The following is an 18,230-nucleotide window of genomic DNA, read 5'->3' on the forward strand; positions in this document are numbered from 1 at the left end:
ATGGTCAGGAGGGAATAAAACCCCTGGGTACTTGGGGTATACATGTGAACTGAAAACAAAATTAAATCAAGTTTCATCATCCTAATTTAGTCAATAATTACCTTAAAACATTAAGGCATATGAGGAAATTCAACCCACTGATAATCTGGCCTTAGGAAAATAAATTTTGTCAAGAAAAACCATCCAGGCATTATTAAAATCTTTTTTTTTTTAAATTTACTGAGAGCACTCAGAGAATTGAAATGCACCTTCCAGGTCTTCAAAACTCACCTGGACTCAGAACTTGGAATGTCAGGTTGGAGAACAGTCTGCAGGACATGGAAGACTGTTGAATATTCCTTTACATTATATGAACACATGTTGCTGTGATTAGTTTAATAAAGAAACTGACTGGCTCATAGCTTAATAAAATAAATAAGGTAGATGGGAAAACTAAACCAAGAATACTGAGGAAAAGAAGGATAGAATCTGAGAAGATTCAAACAAACGAAAAAAAAAAAACAAGATGAACACGCTGATCTGAAACTAGAACATATAGTTCCCAACAAGTAATTATGGGATCACATTTTATATTAAGTGATGGTACAGACTATTGTTTTAGTATGCAATGTATATGCCATTCTTATGTAGAATTTACAGACATAGTAAATATAAATGTTAGCTTTTCTAATTTATTAAAGAATTTTTCTGAGGATGCGTAACTTTCAACACAATTGCACCACTAATACAATAGAAGTTACTTTAGGGGGAAAAAAGACAGTAAACATTCCTTCCATTAGGGTAAAAGAAAATTCATCAAAACCCAATTACAAATTTGTGCAAACAAATAAAGAGCCATCATATAGGCACACTGTGTGCTACTAGGGACCCTTTTGAGTGTATTGAGTCAATAAATTGGAAAACCTAGAAAAAAATGGATACATGACTTTACACTTACAACTTTTAATCATAAACACAAATTTTCATTAAACTTATAAGAAACAAAATTAAAGCAGTAATAAAGATTTTGCGATAAAGAAAATAACAGGAAAAAATTTTCACTTTTAATTTTACTAAATTTGTACAAATTTAGGACCAGAGATATGGTAGTAATTACAATTCATAAGTTTGCTTGCTATTCCTCCTAATTTTGTAATATGGTAAGCCTTGACATTAAATGATGTAGGATGTCGTTCTGTACATGTGTTGTTTTTATTGGTTGATGAATAAAGTTCTTTTGACCGACAGCTTAGCAGAGCAAAGACAGGTAGAAAATCTGAACAGAAATATATAGAGAGAGTAGACAGAATCACAGAAACACCATGTAGCTTCTGAAGGAGACAATCTCCAAAATCTAACTGGTAGGTCACAGCTTCGTGGTGATTCATTGATTAAATGGGTTAATTTAAGACTATAATAGCTAACTAGAAATATGCCTGAGTCATCGGCCAAGCAGTGTTTCAATTAAAATAGTTTCTGTGTGATTATTCGAATCTGGACAGCTGGAAAACAAATGAGCATTCTCCATTTACAATTAAATTTAGAAAATGAATTAATAACAGTTGAATATTGCTGGAGAGAGATTTTTCCTACCAGGGCACTGATGACTATGAGTTGCCCTTGATATAGTAAGTACAGTTTATTGTGTTTCTTAAAAGAAACCCTGATTAAATTCATTGTTTCAAGCTACTTGATTGAAATTGCTTCTATTCTTGGTGCCCTATCTTGGATGACAAGATACTTTGTTCGCATTTCTTCAGAACAAGTTCGCACGACAACACACATGTTATGAAATATCATACTACAAAATATAAATATGAACAGCTAATATGAGTCAATTAAAAATAAAAATTTTCCATACAGTTATCTGTTATGATGGCTTGAATAAGAATGACTTTCAAACGCTCACAGACTTGAATACTTGGTCAAAAGTCATTGGCACTATTTGAATGGATTTGGAAGCATGGCATTGTTAGAGGAAGTGTGTCACTGGTAGTGTTCTTTGTATTTTCAAGGACCTAAGCCAGGCCTAGTCCCTTTCTCTTCCTGTTGCCTGTTGATCCAGGTGTAGAACTCTCACCTACTTCTCCAGTACCATATTTCACTTCATGTGCCACGTTCCCACCATGATGACAACAGACTAAGCTTCTGAAACTGTAAATTAGTCTCAATTAAATATTTTCCTTTAAAAACATTGCCATAATTATGGTGTCTCTTCACAGTAAAAAAACTCTGACTAAGACACATGTGAAGCACAAAATTTAAAGTGAAGAAAAAAATATTTGAACTTACATAAATAAGGTACTTTTTTAGACAAACACAAAATTAATTGATCAAAATGTATGAGAAGTACGAAAAAGTGGAGAAGCCTCAAAATCATCAGAAATGAAAGAGTAAACACATAATCTGATGCCAGAAAAATAAAACGAATTTGAAGCGAATTGCAAAAGAATTGCCAACACATTTTATAAACTGTAGGTAAAAGATGAATGTTTGTAAACTGTACTCTTTCATGAATAAGCTATGAGAAGATGGGAGATACTAGTAAATATAAAAACTCAAGTGGGCAGAAAGCATCAGTTGGTTAGCAATAGCAAATGGTAAGTCCTGGAAACATACATATAAGTAACATTATGTAGCCTGAGGCAGTCCTATTTAGAATATATTTGCAAATATATGCATGCAAATAAGAACAACTAATGAAAAAAAATGTCATGAATTTGAAAGAGATTAAGGATGTATATATGAGAGGGTTTGAAGTAAAGAGTGAGACAAGGGAAATGACATATTTATATTATAACCTCAAAGCTATGAGAAATTTTTTTAAAGTCTATCTTGACTCCTTTTAAATAAATTTAAACATTTCAATATACTTAACAATTCTTTTAAAAGTAATAAAAATTAAAGCAATAAGTTGGATATTTATTTTGGTAAGTTCAATTGCCACCAATAAAGAAAGTACAGTTGTAAATCTTTATTTTATAAATATTCATGACAAAAAATCATAAATTCTGGTGCATTATAATGAAAATACCACAGGTGAATGAAAGAGGATCCTGATATCAATGGAGAGGATCACTGCCCAGTCTGTGCTACTCACACTAATAAGAATTTAGGAGATTTTATTACTAAGACACTGGTAGTCCTTACATTTGTATTTTATATTTACTTTTATATTTAATGCCCTGTTATACATTAACATAAATTGTCACACAAATAGTAAATATTTATAAATAAAAAAAGAAATTGACAATAGAATTTATTTTTGGAAAAAATTGATAATTAGAAATATAACATATTTTCTAAGGCTTTAATTCATAACATCTTTCTGGTCTATCATTAAATTACTTATTTTTCTTGTGTATTTCTACATCTTACATCCTAAAGAGGCCTTATATATTTTCTATCACTGTTAAAGTTGATTATGGAAATGCCCCAGTGCTTTAGAAATGTAACATACAATCCAGATATTACAAGCGACAACTTGTTTCTAATTGCTCAACCTGTAGCCTCCTTGGACTTTTTTATTGACACTCCCTAGACTTCAGGTCCCTCATGCCTTGATGACATATATTTGTGATATGACTTGGTACCCATATTTAATTCTTAGATGCAATATTTAATCTGGTATTTCTAACTTTTCCTGATGGTGTAGCCTAACATCATATGACATGATTGATGATATATCCAGTGGACTCCATTATCATGGCTATTTTTTCATATTAACTGCTAAGCAAGAACTTTTCAGGACTTCACAACTCTTAGCAAATGTAGTTCTAGAAAGATGAGGTATTTTTATTAAGGTCCTGTTGTCTGTTACAACAATCAGTAATCTTGTTGATTAGATTCCCTATATAAATTATTCCAATATTCCAATTCACAAAATATGCATTACAATAACCTCCAATCTTTAAATATTCTTAGAAAATGAATCTCAGGCCATTTTCCCATATTTTCTTCAGATATTTCAAGAACAATTACTTCTTATATATTTCCATGTTTGTGTACGTTAGCATAATGCAGCCTAGGAAAATGTTTAACTCAAGTTGTATATTGAAAATACAGGACTTTTTAGATGATCTAAAGCAAATCATCAAAGAAATTGGTATAATAATTCAAAAGCAAATATTTAGAGCTATTCAATAACCAGTAATGAAAACGAGGGAAAAGCTTCACGTAATTCTTTAAGGGTTATTTTTACACTGGCCATTTTGCTCAACACAAATGTGCAATAAAAACCTTAAAAATAACTCTTGCCATATTTATAATTAGTATATTTAAAATACACTCGGTATTATATATCATATTATTATTATTTTTATATGTCAATACCAGTTTCCCTTACATTTTCCTTTCTTCTTTTAAACAGATTTTTGTTTTAATTTTATTTAAATGTGTGTAGGTGCTCTCTCTCTCTCTCTCTCTCTCTCTCTCTCTCTCTCCCTCTCTCTCTGGGTGTGTATGTGTGTGTGTGTTTGTGTGTGTGTCTTTCTTGAGACCAAGAGATGGCATAAATTTCCCCAACAGCTTCAGTATACATTCTTTGAGACAAACCTTGTGGGTGCTGGGAACCAAACTTAATGACTCAATGTAAGCCTAGTATATGTTCTTAGCCATTGAATAATCACTTCTGCTGACATTTTGTTTTAAAATATATCAAAAATAGCATTGAAAATATTCACAAATATGTGAAGTCATTTATTGAAAAGTATTTGCATATTTATAGTTAATTACTGAAATTTTATTTGATAACAATAGATGTGTATGTTTTTAACACAAGTCTATATTGTTTCCTTAGAAAACTGATACTTTCATGAAAGCTGGTCAGAGATGGTGGCTGTAGTTATATAAATATTTACATTTTCTTTAGTTTTGGTGTGAATTTTTCTATTATATCCATATTTACTGTAGTGTTATGTTATCTCATTGTGGCATGGATATGCGTATAGATATCCATGTATATATATATATATATCCATGTATAGAATGTAGATAATATACACTCAAGCTAGTAAATGTAAAGTCCTTAATCTGTGGATGTGAGAGGGGAATATTCCAGATATGATTTTTCTATGCATTTTAGTTATTGTAGCTAGTGGTTATTATCTATGTTAATGAAGAAATATTATTAAAAATAATATTCAAGCATTTTATAAAATGAGACAAGTAATTGTTAGAAATTTAAAATTGCCTTAACATTTAAACTTCATTTATGTGCACAGGATTTTATGATATAATTTAATATGTATGCATTTATTTGGGTCATTCTAGTGCAAGTGTCTTGATAAGTTTTGTCACCCAATCACAATTAATATTACCTATATCTATCTATATAGCAAACATATCCATCAGAATAAAATTTGTGATTAGGTGTAAAAATGAGTTTCTGTGGAAATAAACATGGCTCAGGGGTTATTTGCACATCCTGCACTTCCATAAGACCCAGTATTGTCTGTCAGTATCTAGAATTTTAGCATAAGCCACCCTGGCCTATGAAGGCACAAAACCTCACCGGCATATAACTTCATTAAATTTCAAAGACACATACACATACATAAAAGAGTGGCAAGAAGTTTGAAGAGACAACTTAGGGGTTAAGAACACTGGCTGCTTAAATTTCTGGGGCCAACATGAGAGCTTAGAGTCACCTGTAAAACCTATGCCAAGGCACGTCTAGCTCTTGTCTACCAGCCACATGTACTGTGCACAGACAAACATGCAGGCAATACCCCACTACACATAAAATAAGCAAATAAATACATTTTTAAAAATGAACAGGATCATGTCATTAAAATTTGATTTTATGGGTCCTAATATTGATTCAGTAAAATAATTCCAGGAGATGTCAAAAAGCACATGTGAAGAACAGGTATGGTTTATAGAATTATACATATATGTATATGTGTGTGTGTACATATGCACACATAGACAGACATATACATACATATATAATACATATATATTTCAGATCAAACATTATATATAATGTATGATCGAATGTAATATATAGGAAATATAAACGTATATTTATATATAATAGCATATAAACAACTAAGGAAATTATATATATTACATGCATATATATTACATACATTCAATAATTTTATTTATATATAAACTTTTATAACTATTAAGGATTGGTATTTACATTATATATTATACATGTTATTTATACCTACATATGTACTGTTACACGCAGGATATAATAAACATATATATGCATAAATAATTACATAATACCCATATATATGATTTGCTGAACTGCTATTGCTAAATCTTTTTCCTAAGCTTTCCTTCACTTTATATCCATTAAAGTCATTACATTATTATTATTATAGTACAATTGATAGTATGAACGCCCCAGAGCTTTAGAGATATAGCATACAATCACATGGGACATGGTCACATATGTTAAATCAAACTTTAGCCTTCCAGGTAAATTTTCAGTGATTATCCCTAATGTCTTGATCTCCTGGTTTCTACTTTAGTTTGTTCCCTGACTTCTTTACTGATAGATTGTGAAATAAAAATGTAAGCCAAGCAAACACTTTCCTTTCCAAACTTATTTTTTTATTAGTGTTTTGCAACATTATAAAAAAGTATATTATATTAATGGAGATGGATAGATGATGAGAGTGAGGACTTAAAATGCCCAAATTTGAGTAGGTAGATAGATATGAAAATTTTCAAAACAAAATTACAGTGACTTTTTATTGTAATGCTATAGCAAAATATATTAATTAGTGTTTGGGAATATAAGACAAAATTCTCAAAATTCAGGTGTAATATGAAAATAATGTGGAATGTATTTTATCTTTTTAATATTATTTATATGTTCTAGTTTCAATACTGAAATTTAACTATTTGTATTTACATTTTATTAGTATATTTCTTACATATTAATAGATTTCTTTATTTCATTTGCATATATAAATAACATATTTAATCACATTCTCCTCTTCTACACATAATTTAGCATTTCCTTATTATCCTCTATAAAAATCCTTTCAACTGTGGTCCAGATCCTTATGCTAAATAAAGATATACATTTGACTCTAAATCAAATAAAAGTAATGATAATTACAATTGTTTAATAAGCCTTTAGATCAAACTTGGAGCCTACTGTATCATAAAATATCTTTTAAAAGATGTGTTCTTATGTGTCAACATTATTTTCTCTTTTCTCTTTAGATACTTATTGTAGTAGTAAACCATAAATGACATAAACAAATCCATTGTTCCATTTGTTATATGATTGACAGCATTTGGCACCTTTCTTTAAAACAAAATTTTAATTATCTTTGCTTAATTTTTAGGACAAGTATATTTGTCTCAGTGTCACATATGATCAAGAATTATGATCTCTCTTATTTAAAGTTTTATTTATACAGTGAAAAAATAAAATATAAAAAATATATAAAATATACCTCCCATTGCATACTACAAATTCCCAACTTTTTTGTTATAAACCACTAAGTTCAGTTAGAGCTATTGCAAATGTACGTATAATAGGACAATGTCCTGAACATTGGAACAATAGCTAGTATAACTATTCTTGGTGAATTCTACTAGATTTGTTCATATATTCATACATTTGTTAATTTATTAATTCTCATAAATATAAATTCTGATGAAAGAAACTTTGTTTATGAGGTCTGAAAATGAACACAATATTGTCCTGGAAAAGTATGCATTCTAAAAACAAAAGGGGAAGTTTCTTCTAATTAGATGTTTGTAGTCCAAGACAATTATCAGTGCGGGTTCTCTAGGGTGCATTTCCCTGAAGTCAAGTAGTTGGTTCATAGTAAATAATGCCATCTTTAATAAAGATTAAAAACCTGTGTCTTCTTCAAGATGTTTGTATGTTTCTTTTAAAATATTTTGATGGTTGCATTCTCTATTTAATTTTTATTTTACAAGGATCAGTTCCTGCCTTTGTTTGAAAAACTTAAAACATTTTAATTTTGAATTATATTACTCATGTTTATTAATAAGAAAATGACATAATCTTAAAAGCACATCTGGAAAATCACGCTTTTGGAGAGTTACTTGAAACTGTTTGAATCTTCCGGAATGTATATGAAAATCCTTAAATACTGAGGGATGGTGGATAGAAAAGTAAGCTAAGACAGTGGCATCTCCTCATTGGAGTACATAGCATATATTAAAGTGCTATGTCCTTTGTTCCTACCAATGCTGATTGTTTGAACCATTTCTTTTATTGTTGTGTTACTAATACAAAGATTTTAAAACTAAATGTTAAATACAAGTTGTCACAACACGAAATTTGATTTATTTAGGTACATGAAGGTCAACAATCATGTAAATATACACAGAGCAGAGTAAAATATGCAATACACCACAGATATTAAGAAGTTATAGATGCAAGAAAAATAAAATTGTAGGAACAATGATATCCATAGAAAAACTTCTTTCTAGGGAAGCCATATTGAAAATCCTGACTGAAAGATAGCATTAAAAATTAAGAGGAAGAATGGAATTATTCTTCAGCATTAAAAGAGATTAAATCTAAAGAATAAAATAAGTGCCTTGTTCATGTAGTTGTTTTGGAAATCAATCTAGAAGAGTTAATCTTATAAATTTTATAGCAAATTGTAAAAATTTCTTAAAATATTGCATCTAATGTTAGTAAAAGTTTGATTATAGTGTGATAACAGAGGAAGGGCTGTTCTTTGTAAATTACTGATTGCAGTGGAACAGATGGCGATTGGGGGCATTTGCAAACATTTCTGTGTAGTTTCCATTAATCCTGGTTTATGCCACAATAGTCACAAAATGGGATACTTTAAAGATCATAGATTTTTCTCTCTGATGGTGAATATAAGCCTTTGGGAACTTCAAGTGACAGTCCAGAGTCCTGGGTGACAAATCATTGGACACCAGCGGTCAAAATTGAATGTTAATCATAAAAATCTAAGAGTAAGTATACATATTTGAAGCCCCCTGCTCTTTTGGTTTCTATTTTGAATGATATAAACACTGGTTTTGCAGTAATCCCAGAGGTAGTTAAGGTATAACCAAGGAAGTGAAAGACCTATTTGACAAGAACTTTAAGTCTTTGAAGAAAGAAACTGAGGAGGATATCAGAAAATGGAAAGATCTCCCTTGTTCTTGGATTGGGAGGATCAACATAGTGAAAATGGCAATTCTACCAAAAGCAATCTATAGATTCAATGCAATCCCCATCAAAATCCCATCAAACTTCTTCACAGACCTTGAGAAAACAATAATCAAGTTTATATGGCAAAACAAAAAACCCAGGATAGCCAAAACAATCTTATACAATAAAGGAACTTCAGGAGACATTACCATCCCTGACTTCAAACTCTATTACAGAGCTACAGTATTGAAAACAGCTTGGTATTGGCATAGGAACAGAGAAATCGACCTTTGGAATCCAATAGAAGACCCGGATATTAACCCACAAACCTATGAGCACCTAATTCTTGACAAGGGAGCTAAAGGTATACAATGGAAGAGGGAAAGCATCTTTAACAAATGGTGCTGGCATAACTGGATGTCAACCTGTAGAAGGATGAAAGTAGATCCATACCTATCACCATGCACAAAACTCAGGTCCAAATGGATTAAAGACATTAACATTAATCCATCCACTTTGAACCTGATAGAAGAGAAAGTGGGAAGTAGTCTACAAGATATAGGCACAGGAGGCCTCTTCCTAAGTAGGACCCCAGCAGCACAGACAATAAGAGAAACAATGAATAAATGGGATCTACTGAAACTGAGAAGCTTCTGTAAAGCAAAGGACACTGTCAGTAAGACAAAAAGGCTGCCTTCTGACTGGGAGAAGATCTTCACCAACCCCTCATCAGACAAAGGTCTGATCTCCAAAATATACAAAGAACTCAAGAAACTAGGCACTAAAACTCTAATTAATCCAATTAAAAAATGGGGTACTGAACTGAACAGAGAATTCACAACAGATGAACTTCGAATGGCCAGAAGACACTTAAGGTCATGCTCAACCTCCTTAGCGATCAGGAAAATGCAAATCAAAACCACTTTGAGATACCATCTTACACCTGTCAGAATAGCTAAAGTCAAAAACACCAATGATAGCCTATGTTGGAGAGGATGTGGGTGAGGGGAACACTCATCCATTGTTGGTGGGAATGCAAACTTGTGCAGCCACTGTGGAAATCAGTGTGGCGGTTTCTCAGGAAACTGGGAGTCAACCTCCCTCAGGACCCAGCAATTCCACTCTTGGGAATATACCCTAGAGATTCCCTAGCATACTACAAAAGCATTTGTTCAACTATGTTCATAGCAGCACTATTTGTAATAGCCAGAACCTGGAAACAGCCTAGGTGCCCCTCAATAGAAGAATGGTTAAAAAAGTTGTGGAACATATACACATTAGAGTTTTACTCAGCGGTAAAAAATAATGACATCTTGAATTTTGCATGCAAATGGATGGACATAGAAAACGCTTTACTGAGTGAGGTAAGCCAGACCCAAAAAGAGGAACACGGTATATATTCACTCATAAGTGGATTCTAACCATAATTTAAAGGTCTTTGAGCCTATTATTCGTGATCCTAGAGAAGCTAAATAAGAAGACGAACCTGATGAAGATTATTTAGCTATCCGCCAGGAAGTAGGAAATAGTCAAGAGTCCCAGGTAACCTTGGGTGCATGGGGGGGGGTTGTTGGAAGGGGAGAGGGTTGGAGAGAAGGGAGTAGGGGAAGAATGGAGAAAGCTCGGTTGACCGGGATGGGGGGAAGGGAGGAAGGATGAATATGGGATCAGGGAAGAATATATTTCAACTAAGGGAGTCATTTTGGGGTTTATAGGAAACTTGGTTATATATGGGATCCCAGGTCCAAGGAGAGATCCCCAGATTGTTCTCTGGACAGAGGAGAGGGTGCCTGAACCGGCCTTGGCCCATAACCATACTGATGAATATTTTGCGTATCACCATAGATCCTTCATCTGGCGATGGATGGCGATACAGACGGAGACCCACATTGGAGAACCGGACTGAGCCCCCCAAGGTCCAAATGAGGAGCAGAAGGACGAAGAAAATGACGAAGGACTGCGAGGGATGCTATCACCCACTGATACAAGGGGTCGGATCTAATGAGAGTTTACCAAGGGCAGTTGGACTGCGACTGAACGAGCACGTGATCCAACCAGATTCTCTGAATGTGGCCGGATTCTCTGAATGTGGCTGGCCCGGAGTCTTTCTGAGAAGACATTGACAATGACACTGGGACTAGTTTCCTCTGCATATACTGGATTTTTGGGATCCAGTCTGTTTGGATACTCACCTTCCTGGACCTGGAGGGAGGGGGGACGAACTTGAACTTCCCACAGGGCTGGAAACCCTGACTGCCCTTAGGGACAAAGAGGGAGGTGGAGAGGGAGGGGGGAGTGGGAGGGTGTTGGGGAGAGGGGCGTAAATGGAAACTTTTATAATTTAATAAAATTACTTTAAAAAAAAGAATAAACCAATTCCTATAATATTATTTATATCTTTAGATATAATGTCATAAGCATTCTAAAAACCTCTTATCTCCAATATATAAAAATTACACAAGAAACTAAACATCAAACGAACAAATAATCCAATAAAATATGGGGTACAGAACTAAGGAGAAAATCTCAACAGAGAAATCTCAAATGGCTGAAAGACATGAAGAAATCTTCAACATTCTTAGCCATCAGAGAAATGCAAGTCAAAACAACTCTGAGATTCTATCTGACACCTGTCAGAATGTCCAAGATCAAAAACTCTGATGACAGCTTATGCTGGATTGCAAGCTTGTGCAAGTGCTTTGAATTTAATATGACAATTCCTCAGAAAATTAGGAAACAATTTACCTCAAGTCCCAGCAATATTGCTGTTGGATATACCCAAAGGATGCTCAATCATACCACAAGGACTTGTGCTCAACTTTGTTTATAGCAGCATTATTTGTAATAGCAAGAAGCTGGAAACCATCTAGATGCCCCTCAGCTGAAGAAAGGATAAAGAAAATGTGGTGCATTTACACAAAGGAGTTCTGCACAGTGGTAAAAGATAATTTACATCTTGAAATTCGCAAGCAAAAGGATGGATCTAGGATAAAATAAAAAAGAACATATTGATTGAGGTAACCCAGACCAAAGAGACAAATATAATAGGTACTCACTCATAAGTGGCTTATAGACATAAAGCAAAAAAAGACCAACCTAAAGTCCACAACCCCAGACAGTCTAGACACATAAGAGGACCCTACAAGTAACATTTATGGATCTCATTGGAAGGAGCGAAAGACAAGATCTCTGTAGTAATTAGGAGTTGGGGTCACAGAAGAGGGCAGAATGGTGTGGGGAGGAAGGGAGGGTAGCAAAGAAAAAACTATAACTCAATAAAAACTTGAAAATAATAGAAAAAAGATTAATAGGGCATTTCTAACAGAGATCACACTTTTAAGCTAAGGGTAGGCTTCATCTGCCTACGTTTTACTCATCTTATCTGTAAAGGTGACATAGATGTGTTGAACTCATTCAGTTTTATAAACTTGGATTATGACAATAGTTTATATAAGTTTATTACATAAGATGTAGAGAGGACTCAGCAGGATTTATTACATCGCTCTGCTCTTTGGGGAAAGTCTGTGGTGACTTGTCACCCATTATTATATATGTAGTGGACTGGTCAAACATGTCATCTTATGTCACCTATTCACATATTACACAGAGGTATTGCTCAGGAATAACCTTTACTGTTCATCAAGAAATGTGAAGCCAGACAGAGGCAGTGCACGCCTTGAATCTCAGCACTTAGGAGGAAGAGGTAGGCTTATCTCTCTGGGTTTCAGAACAGTCTGGTCTACAAGATCTGGTTACAGGACAGGCTTCAAAAACTACAATGAAAGCCCATCTCTAAACCATCCATCCACCCCTGAAAAAGAAAGAAACTTGAATTAAATTATGCTATCATATGATACTCTGATCCATACTGATTAATTTCCCCATTTTATATCTTATTATACTTATAATTGAATCTCAAGAGGGAGGGATTTCCTTGCTGTCATGCTGATGTGCCATTCAGATCGGGGCTTGTTTTCAGGAGCTTGGGATCACAGATTTTGATAATACACGCACATAAAGACTGTAGCATTTTCTGCAGTAAAATGACCAGAGGCAGAAGGTGGCATAAAGTATGTTTGCAGGTTGGTTGGTTGAATCTAGATAAATACATTATTTTGTAGTGGAATATACTAAAATAATAGTTTCTGAGAACTTGAAAGGTGAATTATCTTCCTCACTGTATAATTATATCATTATAACATATAAAAAGGGGGTTTTCTTTTCTATTCTTTACGTTTTGATTTCTTGTTTGTTTGTTTTGTCTGAGACAGAGATTCTTTGTGTCACAGTCCTGGTTGTGAAGGAACTCCTTTTATGTACCAGGCTGGTCTAAAACTTGAGTTTTATACCTTGATGCTAGAGTATGCATTAGTACACACCATGCTATGAGAATGCAAGTAGGAAGATATACTCCTTCCTTGGGAAGAGATAATTCTGCAGAAAATGTTGTTTGCTCTGCTGAAAGACGTAGGACAGCTACTGGTCTGAGAGGGAAACAGTGTGAACAAATGGACGAAAGTGTCTGTCTGTCGTTTAAGTTATTTCTCACTCGTGCGAACCTCACCCATTCCATATGGCAGATGCTGTGTAGTGTTTTTCTCCCAGTCAATCAAACACAAAGTATAGCAGTAATAAATACCCTCAGCACGGTTCATACAGGAGCATAGACATAAGAACCCTGTCTGAAGTAGAAGAGAGGATTTATTTCAGTTTTTAGAAAAGATGTTTGATATGTCACTCTTATGCATTTTTTCCAACTCTAGGCCGAGTGACAGTTTCATACTTTATGTAATGTATCTAGTGTAAAATCTAAAGTACATGGGGAAATCAGCAGCCTTTCCCTTAGGCGTTACCAGGCTCCCTTACTGCTGTGACAGCAGAAACTGCCCTGGGCACTGATAGATGTCCTCTTGTGTCACATTCCTTACTAATAGAGAAGCAGTCTTTTTCGGCAATCAGAAAGAAATTTTTTCATCATTAGCCCTTTTAATGGTAAATCATTTTTAAAATTATGCTTCCTTTTGAACTCAGAGAAGGAAAAAATGTTCACCTTTCTTCTACATTTGAGGAATTAATCCCCATCAAAGCAGAACAATGGCATGTGCTTAAAATTAGACAAGTTAATGAATATATCTTCATGTCTTATAAATCAGGTGATAAATTGAGAAAAGCTTGTGTCTGGTGTTCTCTATATTCTTTCCTCCACAAATGTCTTATTGGTGCCTCAAGGATGTTTCTATCAGGATCAGGGCAAGTGCACAATGGAGGGACTTTCTGCATATTTGAATTTCAAGTTCTTAAATCATTCCAACTTTCTATACAGCTATAGCCTGCAAGTTTTCTTTAGAATCTGATCATGCTATAAATCCTTCATTGAATCATAATATGAATAAAATTATTTATGTTCAGAGGCAAAACCAAATCATATAGTTTTTGTATACAATGTTTGTCCTATATCCATCAAGTTTTTAATTTCCTTTCCCATTCTCTCCTACTCTGTGCAATAAATTGAACAAGTTTATCAGATTAAATGATATGTTTTTTCATGTCTAACAAATTTTTCTAATCACACTCAATTTTCCACTTTATTTATAAATTACAATAGCTCAAATAACTTACATTTATCAGCAGCCAATTGTCTTAATGACACGCTCTACATCTTTAATTAGTTTCCCAAAATATTTAATGTAACATACTTGTTTTAAAAAGATATTTAATTAAAAAGCTAAAGAGTCATTCATATAAAAAGGAAGTTGGCAAACAAGAATATTTATTCTATGAACCATGACTTGAAACAAATCTTAAAATTAACCAATAAGATTGATTAGTTCACAGAGACAATTGAAAACTTAGAAACTAAACCTGTTCTTTTATTTTAAAAGAGCTTAGGAGAGTCAATAACTCATAACATCAGTTATTTAAATTTTTCACGCAATAGTGAAGGCTAGCTCCAAGTGTAGAAGTCATTTCCCAGGGTACTGGTATCTAAAAGATTGGCTGATAAGAATTATGGGTAATTAAACTTGAATTTTAGAGATAAATGTGTTAACTGACAAATAATAATTAATATTTCTTTTTAATTTGAAGTCATGTTTACAATTTTGACAAAACTTAATGAGTTAATTAAGTATAATGCACAGATTTTCATTTTGCTGTGATTTCTGAATTAAACTGTGGACTTTAAGCATATCTACTATCAAGGCCTTAGTCAAGGAAAAATTGAGATAAACATTTTCTTATATCTTTACAGATAATTACTACAACCCCACATCCAGAATCTGTTTAGAGGAGAGAGGAGAGAGGTTAAACTACATTTTAAAACACACACAAAAAATAATGTGGTTCTTTTCTCCAACCAATTTTAAATGGAGCATATGTTCGAGAAAAACTGCACTGCTGTGGTACAGTTCGTTCTCCAGGATTTTCAGATGTCCCTGAGGTGAGTGTTGTCCTCTCCTTGGTGTTTCTTCTCATTCATGGAGTGACTGTCTTGGCCAACCTGGGCATGACTGCCCTGATTCAGTCAGCTCCCAACTGCACACCCCCATGTACTTCTTCCTCAGCCACCTGTCCTTTGTGGATTTCTGCTACTCCTCCACCATTGTGCCCAAAATGCTGGCTAACATCTTCAATAAGGAGAAAGCCATATCCTTCCTGGCATGTATGGTCCAATTCTTTCTTTTTTGCACGTGTGTAGTCACTGAAGTCTTCCTTCTGGCTGTGATGGCCTATGATTGCTTTGTGGCCATTTGTAACCCACTACTGTACATGGTCATCATGGCCCCAAAGCTCCGCATGGTGCTGGTGTCTGGCTGCTACCTCTGTGCACTAGTGTGTTCTCTGATTCACTTGTGCTTAGCCCTTGAGATCCCGACATTTAGTTCAAATGTGATAGACCACTTCTTCTGTGATCTGCCTCCTCTCTTAAGACTGGCTTGCTCTGACGTCACTGTTAATAAGGTGCTGCTGTTTGTCATAGCCACCTTCAAAGAGAGCTTGAGTACTGTGATTATCTTCACCTCCTACTTGTTTATCCTCATCACCATCCTGAGAATGCGCTCTGCAGAGGGGAGGTGAAAAGCTTTCTCTACCTGCGCCTCTCATCTCACAGCCATAATTGTCTTCCATGGAATGATTCTTTCCATCTATTGTTCTTCCACTTCAGAAAACAGTGGGGATGCCAACAAAGTGGCCACAGTGTTCTACACTGTAGTGATTCCCATGCTGAACCCCTTGATCTACAGCCTTCAGAACAAGGATGTGAAATGTGCTCTCAGGAAAGTTGTAAACTCTAAGATAAATTCCTAATGAACATTGTATTGTCAATGTTCAGAATTCTATGGTAGATGTTGGCAGAGGGATTAATAGATGAAACAAGATTTTTCTACAAACTGAAGAAACAAGGCATTTCAGAGTGACTGTTTTGTTTTGTGATTTTCTTTTTCCATTTTGTGACTCTTAAATTACAGGCAAACATTTTAAAATACCACAATTGCTTTTAGACTATTGAAAAATATGCAGTCTTCTAAAGAAAATATTTTTGTAATATTGAATAATGCATTTTTTTTCAATTTTATTGATGTGTGTGACTCTGTACATGATCTGTGCATATGAGTGTAGTGTCCACAGAGAACAAAATAATCATGGGTCTTCTGAGACACCTGATGTGTGTCCTCATTATGGTTCTCAGGACATCTGAAATATAAGAAAGGCATTGTAATCTCTGACTCATCTCAACAATTTGTTTACAGGGCATAAAGCATGCATAAGAAACCTTGAATTCCTAGAAAATGAGAGCTTCCAGCCCATTTTCATTATGTCTATTAAATACTGTCATTGTAAAGAAATTTAGTAGAATGTCCCTTTACTTATTTTATATCTAATTCTGTGCTCATGCTAACACTGTTACTAGTGAAATAATTGAAGTCACCTCAGTTTTTACTCTATTCCTATATACACATATATAGTTTCCATTACTTTAAAGTTGTTCTTTGTTGATTGCATATACAGAAACACACACACACAAACACATATTGCTTTCTTATTACTGTCAACCAATTCACTGCGAGCTCTTTGACCCTTATAATTCCTTCTTGCTGCATATCTCTTTCCCATGTTCATGATTTTTATCTTGTCCTTTGTGACTCACAAAGTTCAGTCAGGGCCATCTATGTGATCATGGGTTTGAGACTATCCACTGGAGCATGATACTTCATTAGTGGTTTTGAACTTGAAGACAGTACCTTTACCCAGATATTGTCTCTCTATAGTCATGCATAGTCGATATATGGCCCATAATTCAACTTACATCTCTCATAATTGATGCAATGTCTTTCATTTCTTGTCGCATCTGCTTTGGCCATCAAATAAGATGCAAGACAGACTCTTCTCTCTGCAGTTTATTCAGGAACCTTGAACAATCTTCTGACCCTGGGGAAAGCCCACTCAAAGCTAGAATAGCCACTGGGTAGCCAAGCAGAGCAAGCCACGAGGGAAATGCGGATAGACCCAGGTACACCGAAGCAAGCAGGATTATAAGTTTTGGCCATAAATGGAAATGTTTATGATTAGAAAGCATTCACCGATCAGGGGGTGGAAGGCAGAAGCCAGCACCATCTTTAAGGCATGGCACAAAGCAGCTCTCTACAGTTCCCCCTTTTTGTTTTAGATGCCACAGGTAAGAGTAGAGGCCTGCTCTCTGTGAAACAAGAGCCCTGTACTGATCTTCCTTAGGTGTCTTCCATGCAAAGAGTGCCAGACTGGCTCGATGCCATTTTCCAGACGTGGGATCTTGGGCATCAACCCACATGCAGTCAGGCATGCTCTTCTCAAGGTCAGCAAAAGCTGTCCTTGAGTGCAGTGCCTTGCCTTGCACCCTGAATGTGTCAAATTATCTTTTCATGGTGGCTAACCATGCTTGGGGGGATTGGCCAGCCTCTATGGCTGTAAAGGCTTGTATTATCATGACTGCACTGTGATGCTGAGAGTCTCTAATCTGACAGATATACCACAGACAGGCTAGAGAGACCAACAACAAAAGGACAGCTAATGCTCCCAAGCCCGCCCACTCCTTCAGATGATTCATGGCTGCGGAGATCCAGGATGAGAGTCCTTCGGCCATTCCAGCATC

General features: G+C 34.7%; 1 pseudogene; it reads left to right on the forward strand.

Moving 5' to 3' along the window:
- The first annotated feature begins 15,474 nt into the window (after positions 1-15,474).
- On the forward strand, positions 15,475-16,408 carry LOC148122871 (olfactory receptor 5L1-like; annotated as a pseudogene).
- Positions 16,409-18,230: the final 1,822 nt, after the last annotated feature.

Source organism: Myodes glareolus, chromosome 2, assembly GCF_982192425.1.
Source record: "Myodes glareolus chromosome 2, mMyoGla1.1, whole genome shotgun sequence".
Classification (NCBI taxonomy): domain Eukaryota; kingdom Metazoa; phylum Chordata; class Mammalia; order Rodentia; family Cricetidae; genus Myodes; species Myodes glareolus.